Source organism: Narcine bancroftii, chromosome 4 (assembly GCF_036971445.1).
Source record: "Narcine bancroftii isolate sNarBan1 chromosome 4, sNarBan1.hap1, whole genome shotgun sequence".
In the NCBI taxonomy this organism is placed as follows: domain Eukaryota; kingdom Metazoa; phylum Chordata; class Chondrichthyes; order Torpediniformes; family Narcinidae; genus Narcine; species Narcine bancroftii.
The window spans coordinates 56,135,842-56,157,453 of NC_091472.1; positions in this window are offsets into that span (position 1 = coordinate 56,135,842).

Consider the following 21,612-nt stretch of genomic DNA (forward strand, 5'->3'; position numbering starts at 1 on the left):
GTTTTAGCTGATGCAGTTCAACTGGTTGTCGGGGCAGCTGAATTATTTCACAGAGCTGTTTCTTAAAATTTCACAAGAATCTGGACCCATCCTGCCAAGCGACTCTAAACAGTATCAGACTGATGCAATTATTATTGCATTTATCACATAAGGTCATTAATGTTGTTTATTGAGGTTTGGGTGACTTTAAACTCATTTATGATCCCATGCCTGTAAATATTTATACATAATCAGTTCATTGTGGGATTTAAACAGTTGCATTTCAAGTTGCATTGGATAGCAAGGTTAGTGTTGTGGTTAGTGTAATAATATTACGGTGCTCGGATTCAATTCCAGCACCATCTGTAAGGAGTTGGTACATTCTCCCTGTGACCTGCGAGGGTTTCTGCCAGCTATTCCAGTTTCCTCCCACATTCCAAAGACATACAGGGTTAGTAGGTTAATTGTACACATGGATGTATTAGGGTGGTGTGGGTTCATGAGCTGGAAGGACCTGTTACCATGCAGTATCTCAAAATTAAATTAAAACATCTGCCAAAATTGACAGCTTCAGATTATGATGATAATTCTCATGTTTTCAAGGAATTCCAAACAGAAGCATAGCTCACTAGAACTATTGTATTTTTCTTATTGTACAGAGCTTGTACAATTCCTGGATTAGATTAGATTAGTTGGCTTGGCTGGAAAATTCTGAGAACAGCGTTTAAACTTTAAGATGGAGGCAGTTGCAATGGTCTTAATCACTATAAGGCAAAGGAGCTACTTGCAGATTCATGGCTCTTTTGGTTCATATCTAACCCCCATTAATAGAAAAAGGCAGGGAGGCAAAATAGACTAGGTTAGAAAGGTTAAGAATTATAGATTCACTGCAAACTTTGAGAGAGTGAAATAAAAGGGGAACAATTCCTTGAAATTACTAGAAGGATACTTAAGTGAAAATGCTGATATTGTTGGACAATTCTAAATTTGGAAGGCTGGAATGAGTTGGAAGATGAGGTATTTTGCCTTGACCTTCATTGAAATTGTCTAGGGTAAAAGGACAGAAAGGTTAGAGGAGGAGTGGGATGGGGAATTGAAGTAACTGTGGACTGGAGATCAGAGTTAAGCTTGAGGATTGAACAGAGTTGCTCCGCCAATGGTCATCTAATCTCATTCAGTGGAGCAGACCACATTGTAGGTGACAATTGTGGATTAATGCAGGTGAGGAATAGGGCTTCACCTGTTTTTAAGCATGGACTGTTTCATTTGCAATCACCAGTGATAATTTCTTCTGAAAGCAACTGAAAAAAAAATGGACAGTGTAAAAGAGGGATGTGAAAAAATTGGAATCCCATCAGCTGTATTTTTCTGGAGAAGGTGTAGCATGTGATTATGTGATGTCAAAAAATGACCCAAGCATCCCAGAAGAGACAGTCACTTTTGAATACTGAAGGAATCTGAATCAGAATTTATTGTCATGAACAAGTCATGAAATTTGGTGTTTTGTGGTAGCGTCACAGTGGAAACATTCATATAAACCATCTTACTAAAATTTAAAAAAAAATGAAAATAGCAGTGCACAAAAAGTAAGGCAGTGCCTTTGGTTCATTGATTATTCAGGAATCTGATGGCAGCTGGGAAGAAGCTGTCCTTGTGCTGTTGACCTCTTGTCTTTAGGCTCCTGTACCTTTTCCCCGATGGTAGCAGAGTGAAGATGGTATGGCCTAGGTGGTGTGGGTCTTTGATCATAGAGGCTGCTTTTTTAAGACACCGCTTCATGTAGATGTCCTCAATGGAGCGAAGTCTGGCACCTGTGATGCCGCAGGCCAAGTTAACAACCCTCTGGAGTTTATTCTTGTCCTGAGAGTTGGCGCCTCCATACCAGACAGTAATGCAACCAGCCAGGATGCTCTCCACGATACATTTCATCAGACACACCAATTTCCTCAGACACCTCACAAAGTGTAGCTACTGGCGAAACATATTTGTGATTGCATCAACATTGAGGCTCCAGGACAGATGCTCAGAGATGTTGACACCCAGGAATTTGAAGTTCTTGACCCTTTCCACTACTGAGCCCTCGATGAGGACTGGGTCATGTTTCCCTGACTTCCTCCTGAAGTCCACAATCATCTTGGTTTTGCTAACATTGAGCACAAGGTTGTTATCAGTACAGGGGGCAGGGGAGATGTGTGCAGTGAAAACATCACCTTGGTGATGAATGATGAGGACCACAGGAATCTTATCCAGGTTCTGAAGAGGAGAGGCAGGAAGAACAAAAATGCAAGAAATGGAATGGATTTAGTTGTTGGGTAGAGAAGGGGAATTGTATCAGAAGTACATATATGGATGGTGAAATCATTATAGCAGATGAGACAAAGGGAGAAAAATGGAGACAATGGAATGGAGTCACTATAGAAAAAAAGCACATGAGAACTAATACAGTTGTGGTAGTGGAGGCTTGTGCTCTAGAACACACTGCACATTCAGCTAAGCTGTTCCAGTACAGAGCCAACATTAGCATTTAGTGCCATTGGCATTAATGTGAAATTTGTCCAATTACACAGGACTATGAAGATTTTTCTTCCTGAACAGTTTTGGGTGTATTTTATAGATGTTGGGCTGCTGATCACAAAATTCATATTAAAGTGTTCCTATAATGTACTGTTTTTTTTTTAAAGATATAACCTATTTTTGTGATTCCTGTCATATTTTAAGTCTACTTCAAGCATTTTAAAAAAACCCATGAAGTGCAGTATTTCGTTGAAAATTCATTTTCTGCGTTCGCACCTGGACGTCTTCCCTACTGATCTTGGTGCAGTCAGTATTGAGCATGGTGAAAGGTTTCTCCAGGACATTGCGACCATGGATAAGAAGTATCAGGACTAAGTGGAATCGGCCAATGCTGGTCGACTATTCTTGGGCACTGACATGAGAGGCATCAGATGCTGAGTACAAACATAAAAAAGCTGTAAACATTTTTAGGTCAATGACACTAATGTGTCAACATGATTGTGATTTAAATATGCCAATTTCAATAAAAGTTAATTTATTGTTTCTCCAACTTCCTACATGATACAGCAAATCTGAAATTATCTTTGTATTCAGCTTGAAGTTGTCGATCATGATTCCCAATTTTTTTTCACAATGCAAACCTTTTGAAAACAATTGTTGCACACTGTTATCTCCTGTCCAGAGAAGTAGGACAAATCCAAACCTGCTGATTTCTACCCAACAATCATCAGGAAAAGGATGGAAGCTGTCATTCACATTTCAATCAAATGGCGCTGAACCAAAAACCTGCCACCTGATGCACAGTTTTTGTTTCTCCAAAACCATTCAGCTTTGGACCACATCACATTGTGAGGTGAGGTGAGAGAGCCACCCTTGATGTCAAGATAGCATTTCATCAAGGGAAGTATCAAGAAGCCTTGGGGAAGTAGCCCCTGAGTGCAAAACATTACAATGGTTAGATACCTCATACAGAGGAAGTTTAATGTGGTTGTTAAAGGTCAGTCATCTGAGCCACAGGACATGACTGCAAATTTTCCTTTGTGTAGTATTTTAGACTCAGTCATTTTCATTGTCCTCTTTCAGAGGGGGAGAGGATGGGGGGACACATGCTATTTAATGACAATTGCACAAGGTTCAATTCCATATGCAAGTGAAACATCCATACCTGCAAGCAGCAGAACGTAGAAAATATTCATCACTGAGTTGAAAAGAGGCATGCGTGGCTCTGGTCTTCAACAGATGCGGGTCTCATGGTTAGAGTTGTGGCGAGGATGATGGTCTTCATTCCTTTGGGCTCTCAATTGGCTTATGAGTACAATCATAAAGTGGCCAACCGAGCGAAGACAGCTGTGTGTATATTTGCTTAACGTGTACTTAATGTTGCATACCAAGATACTTCACAAATCAACCAACTAATTCTAATGGCATGAAAACCACGACATTTGGAGCTGATGAATTATTTATTGCAGCCTTCATCTGTCTTCACAGTCACTGAGTTTGAAGCAACTTCGTCCGCCTGTTCTACTGTTGATGTCTTAGTTGGATTGTTGTCAGGGACCTCACCCTCGTCCTTACCGCCTTGGATGGCCCTACAAGGAGCATAGCTCCAGACAGCATCGCTCTTGGGATCTCAGGTCAACACAAGCTTCTCCACCTTTACAAGGTGACAATCCATGGAGAAGTACACCCAAATGTTCTTAGCAGTCACACATTAATCCCTGCATTTCCTCATGATGTCAGTGACCACTGTGGTACATTCATTCATGTTCACTACCAAATCCTTTAGCATGGTCCAGTCTACTGACTCCAGACAGTTCTGAAGCCATTCTTCTGCCTCCCAGATTGGTCTTCCCTATTGGACTGCTCTTCTTCAGTTTCTTCCTGCGTGCAGGAAGGAGAAGAACAGCCAGGTGGCCCAACTTTCCAAAGTGCAGAGGGATGGTAGAGTATGTATCCTTGATGGTATTATAACAGTGATTGAGAGTGTTTGATCCCTGGTGGAGCCGGAGAAATGTTGGAGGCAGTTTGGGAGCACCATCTTTAAACTTGCCTGGAAGAAGTCCTCAGCGATGACTGAACAGGCATCAGAATATGCTACCCACTGTGTAAATCCTGTAGTGCTAGGTTCATGTCTGCCTGCAAAGAGATACTGGCTGACTCCCTGCATCATTAAAAAGGCTGAGAAGATCACTGGGGTCTCCCTTTCTTCTACTGATGACATTAACTTTGTTTAAATAGAGCTCAAAGAATTATTTAGAATCTTTTCTATCCAGCACCAGTATTTTTGACCCACTACCATGTACGAGAGGATCAAAATCAGGACTGAAGGCTGTGAGACTGATGAATAGAATCCTGTAACCAAGTAAATTATTCCAAAATATTTATACTGTATATATTTATTTTAAATTATAGTTTTATGTATATGTGATTATTATGTGCTGTGTATTGTATGCTGTGTATTGCCTGTCCCGCATCGGACTTGTCAGCCACAAACAAGCCTGCAGCTGACGTGGACATTACCCCTCCATAAATTTTCGTCCGCGAAGCCAAGCCAAAGAAAAGAAAAGATTGTATGTTTATGTATGTGCACCAAGGATTGAAGAAAAACAATTTTGTCTGGTTGTATATGTAGTCAGATGATAATGAACTTGATGTCAGGACAACAGAGGTGAATTTCCTTTGAAGGAAGAAAGGTTGGCACTTCAGCACCAGATAGTCCAGGTGAGCAGAACAGCCCTGGGACAGAATAAGCACCATAAAGAGCTCATCTCAAAGCTGATACCACCTCCTCTTCCTTTACCCAAGGACACTGTCCAGTCCATATGATGAAGGTCTGAATCCCGAGAATTGGGACTAAGCAATGCAGCTGTGAAAAAGAGAACAAAGCAATCCTTCATGGCCCTCTGGTACAGTAATCCTCCCTTTTCGTCCTCAGTTTTATTCTCCACAGCCAGTACATTGGATGAAAGGAGGCCAGGAGATGTGTGGGGGATGATGCATAGACCCTTGCGTTTCAGTACTCCTTGGAGTCTACTGCTGTGAGCACAATAGAGGCCTCGTTGATGCTTCTGGGTAATATATTTACTGGCCTTGTGTACTAGTGGCAGGATCACTTGTTTGTTTAAATGGTGTTTAATGACCTGTGTGATGGAACACTGTAATACATGCATTGTATTGGTTGGCCCACCTCGATACTGTAACTCCTCCCCCTCAGGATCCATAATAAAGGCAGTACCGCCCAATCCCCTCCCTCAGTCCTGCCTTGGAATTGGGCCACCAGCATGCCTATAAGTTTATAGCGATTAAAGGCTATTAATCTCAACATCAGGTCTCTCAGGTCTACAACCTGCAAGCCTGTCTGGTTCAACAATTTTTTTATTGATCTTGCTTGACCCTGGGTCTGTTGATTTCACTGGCCAATTGTCAGATGATAAATTAATTTAAATATCTTTAAACCCTACCTTAACAGTGATGTTTCGTTCTGGTTTCCTTAGCTTTCATAGGTTTCAATGTGTGTAGCTGAGGATTTCTTGTTCAACTGCTGGCATCATGTGGTAACTTTCCAGTGCCTTTCTAATTGCCCAAATTACTGTTCCACTTTAATGAGGTGTGGATTATCTTTACCTTCCCACTTGATTTTTCTACTTTCCCAAAATACCCACTCTGAAGATAGAGAATTTAGGTTAAAAAGGGCTTAAGTTAAAATGTGATGATTAATCATAAAAGGGGAAGCCAGAATAGACAGGGAGCTTACCATAAAAGTTCAGCTGGACAATGTTATAACAAACAGAGATCTTTCATGGTCACAAAGAGACATGTAGGAGCCAAAGATTGATAAAAGAGTGAAAAACAGAATTTAGTGTGTGCAGAGTTCGTAGTGTACGTAACTAACATGATAATTACAAATGCAAGTGTACTTAGAATGATTTTGCACAAACTAACCAATTAAAACAGTGTTAAAGAGGAGGGGAAGGACAAGCAAAAAAGGTATAAAAATCAATGCACTGTATGTATCGGGGCTTGACTTGGCGAGAAGCCAGTTGAGTCCAACTCTGCAGACTTGTTAATAAAGCTTGTCGTGTCACCAACTTTAAAGAGACTCATGTGTGAGAATTTGTACTTCTGACAAACGGTTTTCTGGTTGTCTATTCCCTTCCGTGATTCCCCTGTAGTTTGAGCAGTCTGATTTCTCGCCTTTGTTTTTGTACAGGGTGATGATGGTGGCATCACGAAGATCCTGAGGCAGTTTACCTTGGTCCCAACAAAGCTTGAAAAACTCATGCAGTTTGGCATGCAGAGTTTTGCCGCCAGCCTTCCAGACTTCTGGGGGGATTCCATCCATACCTGCTGCTTTGCCACTTTTCAGTTGCCTTCATTGCTCTCCATTGCAGGCAAAATCTTCGCTAGGATTCTACTAAATAGAATAATACCTAGTGTCGCCGAGAATATTCTCCCAGAATCACAGTGCGGCTTTCGCGCAAACAGAGGAACCACTGACATGGTCTTTGCCCTCAGACAGCTCCAAGAAAAGTGCAGAGAACAAAACAAAGGACTCTACATCACCTTTGTTGACCTCACCAAAGCCTTCGACACCGTGAGCAGGAAAGGGCTTTGGCAAATACTAGAGCGCATCGGATGTCCCCCAAAGTTCCTCAACATGATTATCCAACTGCACGAAAACCAACAAGGTCGGGTCAGATACAGCAATGAGCTCTCTGAACCCTTCTCCATTAACAATGGCGTGAAGCAAGGCTGTGTTCTCGCACCAACCCTCTTTTCAATCTTCTTCAGCATGATGCTGAACCAAGCCATGAAAGACCCCAACAATGAAGACGCTGTTTACATCCGGTACCACACGGATGGCAGTCTCTTCAATCTGAGGCGCCTGCAAGCTCACACCAAGACACAAGAGAAACTTGTCCGTGAACTACTCTTTGCAGATGATGCCGCTTTAGTTGCCCATTCAGAGCCAGCTCTTCAGCGCTTGACGTCCTGCTTTGCGGAAACTGCCAAAATGTTTGGCCTGGAAGTCAGCCTGAAGAAAACTGAGGTCCTCCATCAGCCAGCTCCCCACCATGACCACCAGCCCCCCCACATCTCCATCGGGCACACAAAACTCAAAATGGTCAACCAGTTTACCTATCTCGGCTGCACCATTTCATCAGATGCAAGGATAGACAACAGACTCGCCAAGGCAAATAGCGCTTTTGGAAGACTACACAAAAGAGTCTGGAAAAACAACCAACTGAAAAACCTCACAAAGATAAGCGTATACAGAGCCGTTGTCATACCCACACTCCTGTTCGGCTCCGAATCATGGGTCCTCTACCAGCACCACCTACGGCTCCTAGAACGCTTCCACCAGCGTTGTCTCCGCTCCATCCTCAACATCCATTGGAGCGCTTACACCCCTAACGTCGAAGTACTCGAGATGGCAGAGGTCGACAGGATCGAGTCCACGCTGCTGAAGATCCAGCTGCGCTGGATGGGTCACGTCTCCAGAATGGAGGACCATCGCCTTCCCAAGATCGTGTTATATGGCGAGCTCTCCACTGGCCACCGTGACAGAGGTGCACCAAAGAAAAGGTACAAGGACTGCCTAAAGAAATCTCTTGGTGCCTGCCACATTGACCACCGCCAGTGGGCTGATATCGCCTCAAACCGTGCATCTTGGCGCCTCACAGTTTGGCGGGCAGCAACCTCCTTTGAAGAAGATCGCAGAGCCCACCTCACTGACAAAAGGCAAAGGAGGAAAAACCCAACACCCAACCCCAACCAACCAATTTTCCCTTGCAACCGCTGCAATCGTGTCTGCCTGTCCCGCATCGGACTTGTCAGCCACAAACGAGCCTGCAGCTGACGTGGACTTTTTACCCCCTCCATAAATCTTCGTCCGCGAAGCCAAGCCAAAGAAAAAAAAGAAGATTCCCTTCCATTATCCATCTCTGAGCCTTGACCAGGACTTTTGCCAAAATATGTTCTTGACAGGTGCATCATTACAAAGCTAAAGCCTGTCCTAACTCATAAGTTCCTGCATTATAATCTGGTGAGAACCATCATAGGCTTTAAGAGCATCAAGATACCTGCTAATATCTGACACAAGTAAAGGGTACCTCAATGGAAAGAGTGGCTGTTCCATGTGGTGTAAAACAAGTTCACATTTCTAGGCTGAGGGCTAATTATGTAACGAGTCATATGTACAATATATGGGAGTGTCAATGTATTAAATCACCAAAACAATTATCCCCTGATTAATCTCAATTGAACATTTACATAAAATGAAGATCAGTGCAGGAAACAGTCCAGTTTATTGCAGCATCCAAATTACAATCCATGTGGTATGAATATTATTTACCCCAGGGCATTGGTGGAATTGATGCTGTGATTCATTTCCTCTAAATAAACATTTCCCATTCATTTGTCACACCTTTGGTATTTTCATGCGTTAGCTTCAACATTTTTAGAGATGAGTAATTCCTTTTATAATTTAGTGGGATTCAATATAATAAACAATTCCTGATGAATGAATAGGTTAGATATTTGGAACTCATTTCAAACATGAAATTTCCTCATGTGGTTTGCACCAGTATTGAAAAACCAGTTGCAGCAAATTCAGTCAAAGTATAACAGGAAAGTTCTCGGAGTCAATTCATCCATACACTAGGAAATGCCGACATTGCTGTCAACTTTCTGTTAAGCAAGGATAAGTGGATAAACCTTTGAGAAACATCTGTTCAGCTTTTTAAAAACATGATGCAATGGATTCCAGGAAGAAGCCAAGTAAGACAGCAGCAATAACTTTAATTTTCCTCTCCAATGATTTCATTCAGTTACAGGAGGAATTTGATTATACATACATGAACCAAGTTACAGATACACTCAAGGTTCCTTTTATTGTCACATAATAATAATATATAAAAATGTAATATACATGATATACTTCAACTTTTGTTTGTCGTAAGGCAAACCAAGAGTTGCAATGAGCATTGCCCAGTGTCTCAAATGATAAGGGAAAGAGAAGCAAAAAAGTCCATTCAGAGACACCAAGTGGCCATGGATTTGCCTCCAGTGTTCCTGCAGCTTCTGCTGCACACAAGACTCCTGTTCAGTCCATTAGCTGCCAAGTCCAAATCTCTAATTTCAATGCTCAGGCCCTTCAGGAGCCCTTTATAGCCTTCAGCACCCTCTCAAAACCAAAATGAGCAGACCATGCTACAAACAATTTTTAAAAACTAGCAATTCACTCACACAGGTTGCCAAGCGTCGCCCAAGGTGACAGAAGGATAGAAGCAAAGATACCTTGGTATACATTCCATCCAACCTATTGGCACTATCTTGTATACCAGCTGTTACCAGCCATGAGACATCTCTGATTAGAATTTATCCAGACATTCTGTTTTCTGATTTTTTTCTGCTTCAGCTATGTCAAACCCAGACCCCTTCTTGGACACTTTGGCTTGGTAACTTCATTTGCTTTTGCTTCTGCTGGGACAATGAGTCATAGACAGAACTTGTATTCTGATGCTTCCTGCTATATCGACAATCAAGATGGACCAAAATTTGTGATGAAGAGTCATTGAGAGAATGGGGAGCTTGAATGAAGAACATGCCAGCCTGATAATAGAGGTGGAACTTCAACCTTGTATTCAAAGGTTTCTTTATTTGTCACATAATATTAAAATGTAATGTACATGATATACTTTAACCTTCGTCTGCTGTAAGACAAACAAAGAGTCAGCATGAGCATTGCTTGGTGCCCCTAACAGTTGGAGAAAGTGAAGCAAAAGAGAGCCCTATAAATTACACCAGCAATAAAAGGCTTCAGCCTCTGATCACCTGTTGCATGATTACAATTTGGCCTTGTTACTGAAAGAATCGCCTTTCTTTATGAACCAAAGACTTGTTGATCCAAACCAAGGCTTTTATTAACTAGAAGAATGGAGCATATCACAAGTAGGTCGACCAGTTCAGAATGACCTGGTCTGGCTAGGAGCAATCCTTTAAGACCTGCCAGTAGGTGTGGCTATGCTCTCAGCCAATCACAGTCATCCTACACTTCCATCTGTACATATGTACATATACACATTGGTGATAGAATCTGTGCTATCACATACATGATCTACTTTAACCTTCATCTGCTGTAAGACAAACAAAGAGTCAGCATGAGCATTGCTTGGTGCTCCTAACAGTAGGAGAAAGAGAAGCAAAAGAGAGCCCTATAAATTAGACCAGCAATAAAAGGCTTCACCTGTTGCATGATTACAATTTGGCCTTGTTACTGAAAGAATCGCCTTTCTTTAAAATTTAAAAAATCAAATTATGATCAAACAGCAAGGAGGACCAGAGAGAGCCGTCCCATAAGCAGAAATACAGAAACATCTCGCTTGTGTTAATCGGGACAGCATATGGGGTAGCACCAAGTGCTAGAAAACATTAAGCGATATTCAGAGGTTAAGTGAGCTGAGGAGAGCGAGGAAAATGCGGTGACATTCATGAATACCAACCTTACAGGCTGTACACCAAGCTGCACATGATTAATAGACTCTGAAAATATTCAATTTTCCCCACACAGAACAGCAAATAACATGAAAAAACACACAAATGCTGGAGAAACTCAGCAGGGCTTGAGCACCCGAAACGAGCATGATGTATCCTTACCTTTGCTACATAAAGGCACTGTTTGACCTGCTGAGTTTCTCTAGCATTTGTGTGTTTTTTCACTTAACCATGGTGTCAACAGAATCCTGTGTTTTACAGCAAATAACATGTGTTTCTGACTGAATGCTTAATATTTCCACTCGGCCAGCCATGCACCACTCTCACTTTCCACCTCTACCAACAGTGCAGTGGATGGACACCTCCATTGCATATTGTGCACCTACATTCCCAATGAAATGTGAAGCTTGGTAACACATTCCAGACATTAATAGGGTAGCAAGCAAATCTCGCAAAATGTGTGTAAAGCAGATGCATTGACATCCATTTTCATTGATGAATGTCTGACCTAAATTTGAGTAAATAACTTTTCATATCTACAGGTAATGTCCAAAGAAAAAAAAGAGCTTAGATGACCAATAATAATCTCTGGACTAAATTTACTTCCACTTTTTAAATCTCTTGTATACCCCACTCTTCATCACTCACATTTTGATAATACTTTAAAAGGAAAATAAATTGTTCAAAATGAATTTCTAGGGTTACCAGATTTTCCAAGTAGAAATACAGGACCCCGTGTTCAACTTTAAATTCAAATTATTTCTAATTTCAGCCCTCAATGTTGTGCCAACCCATATATTCCTTCCTAAAAAAGTTCTAACCCTTCCCTACCCCATAACCCTCTAATTCTCTTAAATGCCCTCAATGTTTTAGCCTGCACCACCATCCCCAGCAAGCATTCCAAGCACCACAATTCTCTGCATACAAAAAACTTACCCCTGATGTCTCCCCTAAACTTCCCTCCCTTAACTTTGTACATACATCCGCTGGTATTTGCTGATCCTGCCCTGGGAAACAAGTGCTGGCTGTCCACCCTATCTATTACTCTCATACTTCTATACTCCAAAGAGAAAAGACCCAACGCTGCTACCCTTGCCTCATAAGACGTTTTTCCCCAATCCAGACAACATCTTGGTAAATCTCCTCTACACCCTCTCCATAGCTTTTACCTCCTTCCTATAATGAGTTGACCAGAATTGAACACAATACTCTAAGTGTGGTCTTACCAAAGGTGTGTAGAGTTTCAACATGACCTCTCTATTCCTGAATTAATTCTTCCCCCCCCCCCACCATTAATGAATCCCAGCATCCCATAATCCTTCTTAATTATTCTATCAACCTGTGCGGTGACCTTGAGGGATGTATGGATTTACACCCCAAGGTCCCTCTATTTATCCACCCTCTTAAGTAACTGACAATTAACCCTGTATTCAGCCTTCTGATTTGTCCTTCCAAATTGCATCACCTCACACTTATTAAAATCCATCAGCCACTTTTCTGCCCAATCTTCATCCAACTCCAGCTCCAGGTCCCTAACTCTGTTTGTCAGGAGCTGCAGCTGGATGCACCCCTTGCAGGTGTAGTCATCAGGTACAAACGTACTGTCCCTGACTTCCCACTTTAGGAGCACTGGACTGCCCCACTCCTAAATTAATTAAATGTATTAAAGAAACTTACCAGCCTTACCTCTCTGGGAACAAGCTCTTCCTTAGCCTCTGCTCTCCGAAGCCTCTCAAGCCAAAGCCTTCACTGAGACTAGGCTGCTCCTCACTGGCACTCCTCTTTAGCTACCCTTCCTTTTATTTATCCCTGCCAATTATCTCAATTACTCATTCCCACACTCTGCTTAACTTTTCAGTTACCATCCTAACTCTTTTTAAAACTCATCCTCTGACTCACCTCTCTCTCTCTCTCCTGTCTGTTACTTCTCCTTGCTCCTCGACATTCCTGTGATTCAAATGTCGCTTGGTCGTGCTTCTAACATATGCGCATTAATATTACTACATGGGGAAAACTTATGTACTAAAAAAATTGGTAAGTCATCTGGATTAAATTAAAACTTTAATCAGATTAATTTTACACAGACGAGACCCGATTATCAAAATATTCATTTCTTAATCAATTGAAATATAAGTATTTAAATTACCTACCTTTAATTATTTTTTATCTTCTTCTGTATTTCTCTTAATCAAGAAATTTGTTATTGTATTGGGAAGAGTTGTGGCTGCCATGTGACAGCACTGCCCCCTACCTAGTCAGAGGATACACCAGCTGCCAATCAAGGTTTGGTTCCATCCCACCCATTTAGTACATGCCTTGCTGTTGGATCTGTGTAAATTATCTGGACTGCACTCTCCATCTTGCCTGTACTTGGCCTTGGGCCATTGGCTGTTGTAATTTGGATGAATCCTCCTGTTACCAAGCCAATTTTCCCTGTAAACGACCTGGGCTGAACCCTCCAGCACCATAAAGGTGCCATGTGTTCTTTGTTCTCTTTCTTTACCAGCTTGGGACCACCCTGCTTCACTCCAGGCCTAAAATGTGGAAGGGCACTGGAGAAACTGTTGGTAAGATGTGCACTGTTAAAAGGGTTGAGAACATTTTAATTAGTGCCCATTGTAGCCCAGAGCCATGCCTGCACTGAGTCAAAAGGTGGTGGGACATCATAGTAAATTTTTCCATGATCATTGTATATACCAGTTCATTGTAGGTATTTTGTCCCCACACTATTTTCCCCACGACCATTATTAATTGTCCACTATTTCTTTCCCACAGCTCCTGTGAACTGTCCGCGCGTGCATGTGTGTGTGTGTTTTGTGCATGCGTGTGTGTGTTTTGTGCATGTGTGTGTGTGTGTGTGTGTGTGTGTGTGTGTGTATGTGTGTGTGTGTATGTGTGTGCACGCTGCATCAGTTACCATTTCCCACACTTGCCTTCTGTAAATAAGATCCTTCCCTACCAAAACTGTTTTCAATGTCCTTGCCTTTGAGACCTACCAAGCATGTTTTCTCACTCACAACAGTTAGTTATATTTCTTTTGTAGTTGAGGAAAGCATACATCTCTTGTGCTTTGTTGTTTATATATGCTGCTTTATATCTGACTTCCCTCCATTTTTTATATTGAATGAACAACTGCATATTTCACAACGAGCTTCAAAACAACTTTTACTTTGTTTAATAAATGTCCTTCTTTCAGAGAATTTCAACATGAAATTTAGACTTTCATTTTGGCATATTGGGGTTAAATTATAAAACACAAATGAAAAATATTTTGCTATCTTACCAACTCAAGAATTTAAAAAATCAAGCTTGTGTTGCACGTTGTGAGTGAGCACAGTGAAGGTCTGAGGCAACAGGCTGAGAGCTCAGTGGTCACAACTGTTTTAATTTGAAACTCACACCACTGCCTTCAAGCCCAACTCTGAACCAGAAGAGACAGACTCACGACGCCATCCTTGCTACAGCTGCCCCACCGCCCATGCGTAACAAGCAGGATCGGTTCACTGCTGCAATCAGGTGCATCGCCACATAACCACCCCTCTCCCCGCTCAGAACTGGCACCGATAATCTTGCGATGCATCGTGGGTGAGATGTGCTGTTTTGGTGACCAAACTCTGCGCACTGGTGGGGGGACCTGTACTGGCTGGGACAAGCCCAGATGGGCCAGTTTCAAAAGGTCCAGTGTGAATAACTCCTCTTTGCCCCAAATGTCAAGAGTGAACGTGGATGTGTTCCTGTGCAACACTTTGTATGGTCCCTCATAAGGTCGCTGAAGGGGAATCCAGTGCACGCCCCTGCGCAGCAAAACATAGTCACAAGAGGCCAAGTCCAGAGGAAGTTGCAAGGCAGTTGACCATGTTGCGATGGCAGTGGTGCAAGGGAGCCCAGTTTGTCCTGCAACCTCTCAAGGAGGACTGTGGTGTCGATGTCCTGCTTGGTTGCTGACCGGAGGAACTGGCCAGGGACTGCAATGGTCTCACCATAGAGCAATTCAGCAGAGGAGGCACTGAGGTCATCCTTGGGCATTGTGCATATTCCTAGTAGCACCCAGGGAAGTTCATCCACCCAGTTGTGCTTTTCAAGGCTTGCCATCAGCGCTGACTTGAAGTGGCAATGGAACTTCTCGACTAGGCCATTTGCTGGTGGGTGGCAGGCCGTGGTATGATGTAGCTGGGTGCCTAGGAGCTTGGGGAGTTCGGTCCACAGGGCAGAGGTGAACTGTGCCCCTTGGTCTGTTGTAACATCTGCTGGGACACCAAAACGGGAGACCCAGGCAGAGAGGAAAACCCTTGCGCATGTCTCGGTAGAGGCTTCCAGGATGGGCATAGCCTCTGGCCAACAGGTGAATCTGTCCACCACTGTGAGTAGGTAGCGTGACCCTCAGAAGACTGGCAAGGGCCTGACAATGTCAATGTGGACATGCTGGATCCTGCAGTTCAGGTCATCGAAGTTCTGGAGTTTGTGTTCAGTGAATCGCTGGACTTTGGCTGCCTGGCAGTCTGCGCAGATCTTTGCCCATTCCGTGACCTGCTTATGCAGACCATGCCAAGCGAATTTTGCTGACACCAATTGCACTGATATGCAAGTTGAGGGGTGCGACAGACTGTGGACTATTCAAAAACCATCCTCCTCCATTGGGGAGGGATCACAAGTCTGGGTTGACCTGTGGGGACGTCGCAGAGGAGCATAGTGCCTTTGGCGTCAAGTGGGAGGACTTGGAGCTGCAATCCCATGATTGTAATTCTAAAGCTGAGCGTCTTGGGGTCATTTTGCTGTGTGCAGGTCAGATCATGGTAGTCGATGCCCTGCAACATTGCGTTGACAGCTGGCCTCGAGAGTGCATCAGTGACAATATTGTGTTTCCGTGACAGGTGTCGAATAATGGTGGTGAACTCAGAGACGTAGGATAAGTGCCTCTGTTGTTGGGCAGTCCAGGGGTCAGAGGATTTTGCGAAGGTGAAAGTGATCAGCTTGTGATTGGTATAGGCAGTGAATAGATGCACCTCTAGAAAGTAGCAGAAATAGCAGATGGCCAGGTAGAGGGTGAGAAACTCCCTGTCAAATGTACTATACTTCAGTTCAGACAGGCTCAGGTGGCAACTGAAGAAGGCGAGGGGTCACCATGACTCATCCACGAACTGTTCTAGGACAGCGCCTACTGCTGTGTTGGACACGTCGACTGTGAGGGCCGTCGGTATGTCCATTCGCAGAGGGCTAACATTGTCGCATGCACCAGGGCCTCTTCGGTCTCCTCAAAAGCACTGTGTGCTTCGTCTGTCCATGCAAGGTCCTTCTTTGAGTCCGACATCAGGGTGAAATGAGGGCACATAATTTCAGCTACCGCTGGGTGAATCTGTTGCAGGCCTTTCAACGTAGTTAGTCTAGCAAATCATCCACCTTGTTGGGTAGTTCTATGGCCCATAAAGTCAATTTCTGCCAGTCTGAACTGGCACTTCTTTGGGTTAATGGTGAGGCCGAACTGTGAGAGGCGGTTGAAAAGCTGGCGCAGGTGTGTCATGAGCTCCTCGGGCATGTTGCTGGCTACCAGGATGTCATTGAGGTAGATGAAAAGGAAAGGCAAGTCTCTGCCGACTGCATCCATGAGGCGCTGGAATGTCTGGACTGTGTTTTTCAAACCAAATAGCATAAGAAGGAATGGGGTGATGATAGCCATCTTCTGGACATCATCCAAGTGCATTGGGATCTGGTGGTACCCCCAGATCAGGTAGACTTTGGAGAACAGCTTAGTTCCTTGGGGGTTTGCTGTGAAATCCTGGATGTGAGGAATTGGGTAGCGGTCTGGCATTGTTGCCTTGTTGAGGATCCTGTAGTCCCCACAGGGCCTCCAGTTGCTGTTGGGCTTGGGCACTAAATGGAGGGGTGAGGCCCATGGGCTATCAGAGTTGCGGATGATACCAAACTCCTCCATGCACCTAATCTCTTCCTTGGCGAGTTTGAGTTTGACTGGAGCCATTGTGATTGAAATGGTGGGCTAGTGGTAGTGATGTGATGTTGGAAAACATGCTTCGGCATGGTGGCCTTGAACTGGGGGTGCAGAACAAAGGGAAAATCCATGAGGAGTTGGTTGTACTGGCTGTGTTGAGTTATCAGAGAGGCGAGTTATGTTGACGGCTCATTGGGAATGCCAATGGGCACAATGTGGAAAGTCTCCCCATGGACTACCTGTCTACCCTGAAGATCTACGAGTAGGGAGTGTGACCACAGGAAATCCGCGCCCAACAGAGATTTGTCCACTGAGGCCAACGTGAATGACTATTTGAAGATGGTATCGCCGAAACGTACAGGAATTTGCCTCTTTGTCAAAGGTGCTGATGGCAGTGTTATTGGCTGCACGCAGGGATGGGCCATGACGTCTCTTGTGCATCTCGTGCGCAGTGGGGGGGGGGGGTGGGGAGGTATGACACTTATCTCTCCCCCCATATCTATGAGGAATGCAGCCTGAGATGCTGTCCCAAATGTGGAGGAGGCTGTTCAACCAGCCAGCCGCCACAGCCACTAACGGCAGCTGGCCCCATCGTTTCTCAGAAACAAGCATGGCTGTCGACACCTGCGTGCGGACATGTCCCATCGTTGGTGGTAGAAACACCTTTTGGGATTGGCCCTATCTGTTCTTTGGTGGGGTGGAGCCTGCTCACGTGGTGGGCTAGATTTGGGCATTGTCCTCGGTGGCAGCCATGTAATGCTGTGTCTGGAGCTTCACGCTTGGAACAGTAGAGCACGTCGCTTGCACTGCAACTTTGCGTGGGTCACTGAAATCCACATTGGCCAGCAGGAGCCTGCTGTCTTCAGGCATCTGCTCAAGGAACACCTGCTTGAACATGAGGCAGATTTTGTGCCCTATTGCCAATGCGAGCATCTCGTCCATGAAGGCAGAGGGGGTTCTATTGTCTAGGCCATCCAAGTGCAGGAGCCTGGCGGCCCTCTTGTGCCGTGAAAGGCCGTACGTGCTGATGAGGAAGTTTTTAAGAGCCATGTATTTACTTTTGTCTGACGGTGCTTGGATGAGGTCACCGACTCGCAAGGCGGTTTCCTGGTCGAGCCAGTTGATGATGTAGAAGTATCTCGTTGAATCGGAGGTTATCTGTTTGATCTGGAACTGGGTCTCCGCTTGGCTAATCCAAGTGCGGGGCCCGTTCGTCCAGAATATTGGCAGCTTCAATGCAATGACACCTACAGCTGCTAGTTCCATTGTGTCAAGTCTTCAGGATATGGAGACTCGTCGGGGTCACTAATGTAGCATGTTGTGAGCCAGCACAGTGAAGGACTGAGGCAACAGGCTGAGGGATCGGTGGTCACAATTGTTTTAATTTGAATCTCCCGCCTCAGCCTTTAAGCCTGACTCCATTCCGCCCCTTACGCCTCGGCACTCGCATCATACGTACCCTTCCGGTCTGTACCCGAAGAGACGGTCCCGCAACGCCATCCTTGCCACGGCTGCCCTGCTGCCTGCGTGTAACAAGCAATCATGTGCATCACCACGCCTGGTTATTTCACTGATCCATCACTAACAACTGTAAATGCATAACTGCGGCCATTGGCCACAGCGGTCAGTTAAATGCACATGTGAAACATGGGCTGCGGTTTCAAACAAGTTCATTACTTGTTGCAAATGCTGACTTCGTGTAACTTCCTTTAACGTGATAGTGAAGTTATTTAATGTTTTCGTTTTAAAATGAAGTAAAATCCAAGTGGTACAAATAAAACTATTAAAAATTCCAAATTGTACAGCTATAAACTGCTGAATTTAGCAATTGATTTAAAAAAAAATCTTAAAACAGGACATTTAAAGCATTCTGATAAAGTCAATACAGGATACAGGACAGAATCATTAAATACAGGACATGTCCAGCATATGCATGACACCTGGCAACCCTAACCATTTCAGAGGAGCAAGTACCAAGACACTTCCTTACACTCAGAAAATAACCAGATTCCATGATAAGGTGCAATATGATTTCCTTTTTCAAGTTGTTCTTCCCACACATTACTGTGGGAAATGTGCACAAGAAACCTCTTTTTGATACTTTACATTCTGAAAGGTCTGAACACAATCAGATAAGGAGACATAGAAGCACAGATATCTGTGGTAACTTTTCTTATACTTAATTGAAAACACTTGAAAGGGTTTTAATTATTCCAACCTCCTGGGATGTTGCATCAGTTCTGATTCATAAATGGCAGTGACTCACTCTTCTTTGAAATACCTCACAGGCATGTTATTAATATTGTGTGGTAAGCAGCAGGACAAAACTAATCACTTCACCTAAGATCCACAAACCCAATGTTCCAACAGACGCACTGTGTCCCTGTGCTCTTGCCCCACCAAACTGGTCTCCACTTACCTCGACTCTGTCCCCAAGTCCAGTCCCTCCGCACTTACAGCCACAATACTTCACATGCCATCACTTGAAGAACTTCCAGTTCCCTGAACTCAACTGCCTCATCTTTACCATGGACATTCAATCACTATACACCTCCACCCCCCCCCCCCCCCCACCACACCAAAGGTCTGTTATGAGCCCAAAGGACCCCAAACCCAGCAGCAATAGACATTCACGAAGACAAGTGGCTTTCAAAACAAAAGTTATTTTTTATCAACTTCAAACATGAAAATAGAATCAAACTTTAACTTAACTCTATTCTTATACTATACTCTATACTAACCCAAATTACCCCCTTCTAATGCTAAGCGCACGTGTAGGTAATGTATGTGCAAATTCAAGAAAAGTTTTTTGGTTCACAGTTCAATTTCACTTCTCCTTCTTCCAAGTTCTTTGGTTGCAGGCATCACCATACTGTGCACAGAATTTAACATGTATAAAGTTCACCAGGCTTGGTGCTTGAAAGGTTCTTGTAGGGTTTGCAGAGACAGATATTTGTTGCTCCAGGACTTCCACAACTCAATTAGTCACCTCAATGTCTCTCTGATGAAACTTGCCCCATCAGGGTTTTTCAGATGGTAGCCTCTTTCTTTCAGGTTACAACAGAGAGCCTTCTGTTCTTCTTATTCCAAGAGAAACTTCAGACAGATGGCACTTCCAGTCATCCTCTCCTTTTGGCATTTTTCATCAGTTCTTCTTGAGAACTGTTCTTCCCACACACACTGACTGAGAGAGCTTATCCTCTCTCTCTCTCTCTCTCTTTGTCTCCAACTCCAACTGAAACTCCAAAAAGAGCATTCTGTGAGCACTTTGCAGAAAGGGTACTGACTCCAGCAAGACAATGGTCAAGCATTTTATGACTTCAGTTCAATTTACACCTACTTGTGAAAGGTGCTTACATTTCTCCAGAGATCTTGCAATGTTGAATTCTTCAGCCTTTCAAATAAGATCTGTTTTAAAATGTGTGTATGTATGCCACCTACTCTAAAAATCTTATTAATATTGTTACAGGTCCCAAAGCCCTTTGTTTCTTTCTTTGCAACAGACCCAACCAGTTCCCCTCCTCCACCACCCTCCTTCGTCTGGCAGAACTTGTTCACACCCTCAATAACCTTTGGCTCATCCCATTTTCTCCAAGTCAAAAGAGCAGCTATCATCGACTTTATCGACTATGCTGCCAACTTCCACCCTGACCTCAAATGCCCCCATCTACGCTCCCTGTCACTTTTATCACGTTATCTGTCACAGCTTCAGGAATAAATATGAAACTTGTTTGCAATTTTACTTTCTCAATTTTCCATAATTCTCAATGTCTTACTTTCTTAAGTGAAAAATCTCATTCCAAAGTTGACGAAGCCACTGTTGAACATAACAAATATATAAGGATTGTGAATAGGGGTGAGGAGAGAAACATTTATTTGCAAATATAATTTTTGTCACCGCTAATTGCAAAGCTGTAGGTAAAAATGCCAGAGACCTAATTCTACTAAAATGAAAATAGTAATTTATATTAGAAAAAAAGTGTTTTGTGACATTTCAGGTGCATTACTTATGCTTAGGAGGTGGTTAGACAATATATGAACGTGCAAGGGGATAAAGATCAGATAAGTTTAATTTAACATTCATGTTCATGTTTATTATAATTTTACTGTATATATATATATATATATATATATATATATAACTCAATGAAGCAGCATTTAAATTTAATTCTATTTATAACATGGTAGAAGCCAATTCTGGCCATTTAAACCTGTGCCACCCAATTACCCCCATAATTAATCTACAACCCTCCACATTTTTGAAGGGTGGGTGGAAACTAGAGCTCCCAGAGGAAACCCAGGCAGACACGGAGAGAATGTAAAAGTTCCTACAGACAGCGCCAGATTCTAACCTGGGACGCTGGCACTGAAATCTGGTTGCGCCATCCACGAGGCTACCCCTGCTGCCCATAGACCCTGGTGCACGCACATGCACTTTCAATACACAGTATATAATAACCACATACATAAAGATATAATTTAAAATAAATATTTATAAATATTTTCAGATGCTTTACATGGTTACAGGATATCAATCTCATAGTCTGTAGGAAGAAGCTATTTCCAAGCTGGAAAGTCTTGATTTTGATATTCCTGTACTTCCATCTTGATGGTAGGTCAAAGACACTGGTGGATGGAGCCCTATTTAAGAAACACTCTTGATAAATCTCATCAATAGA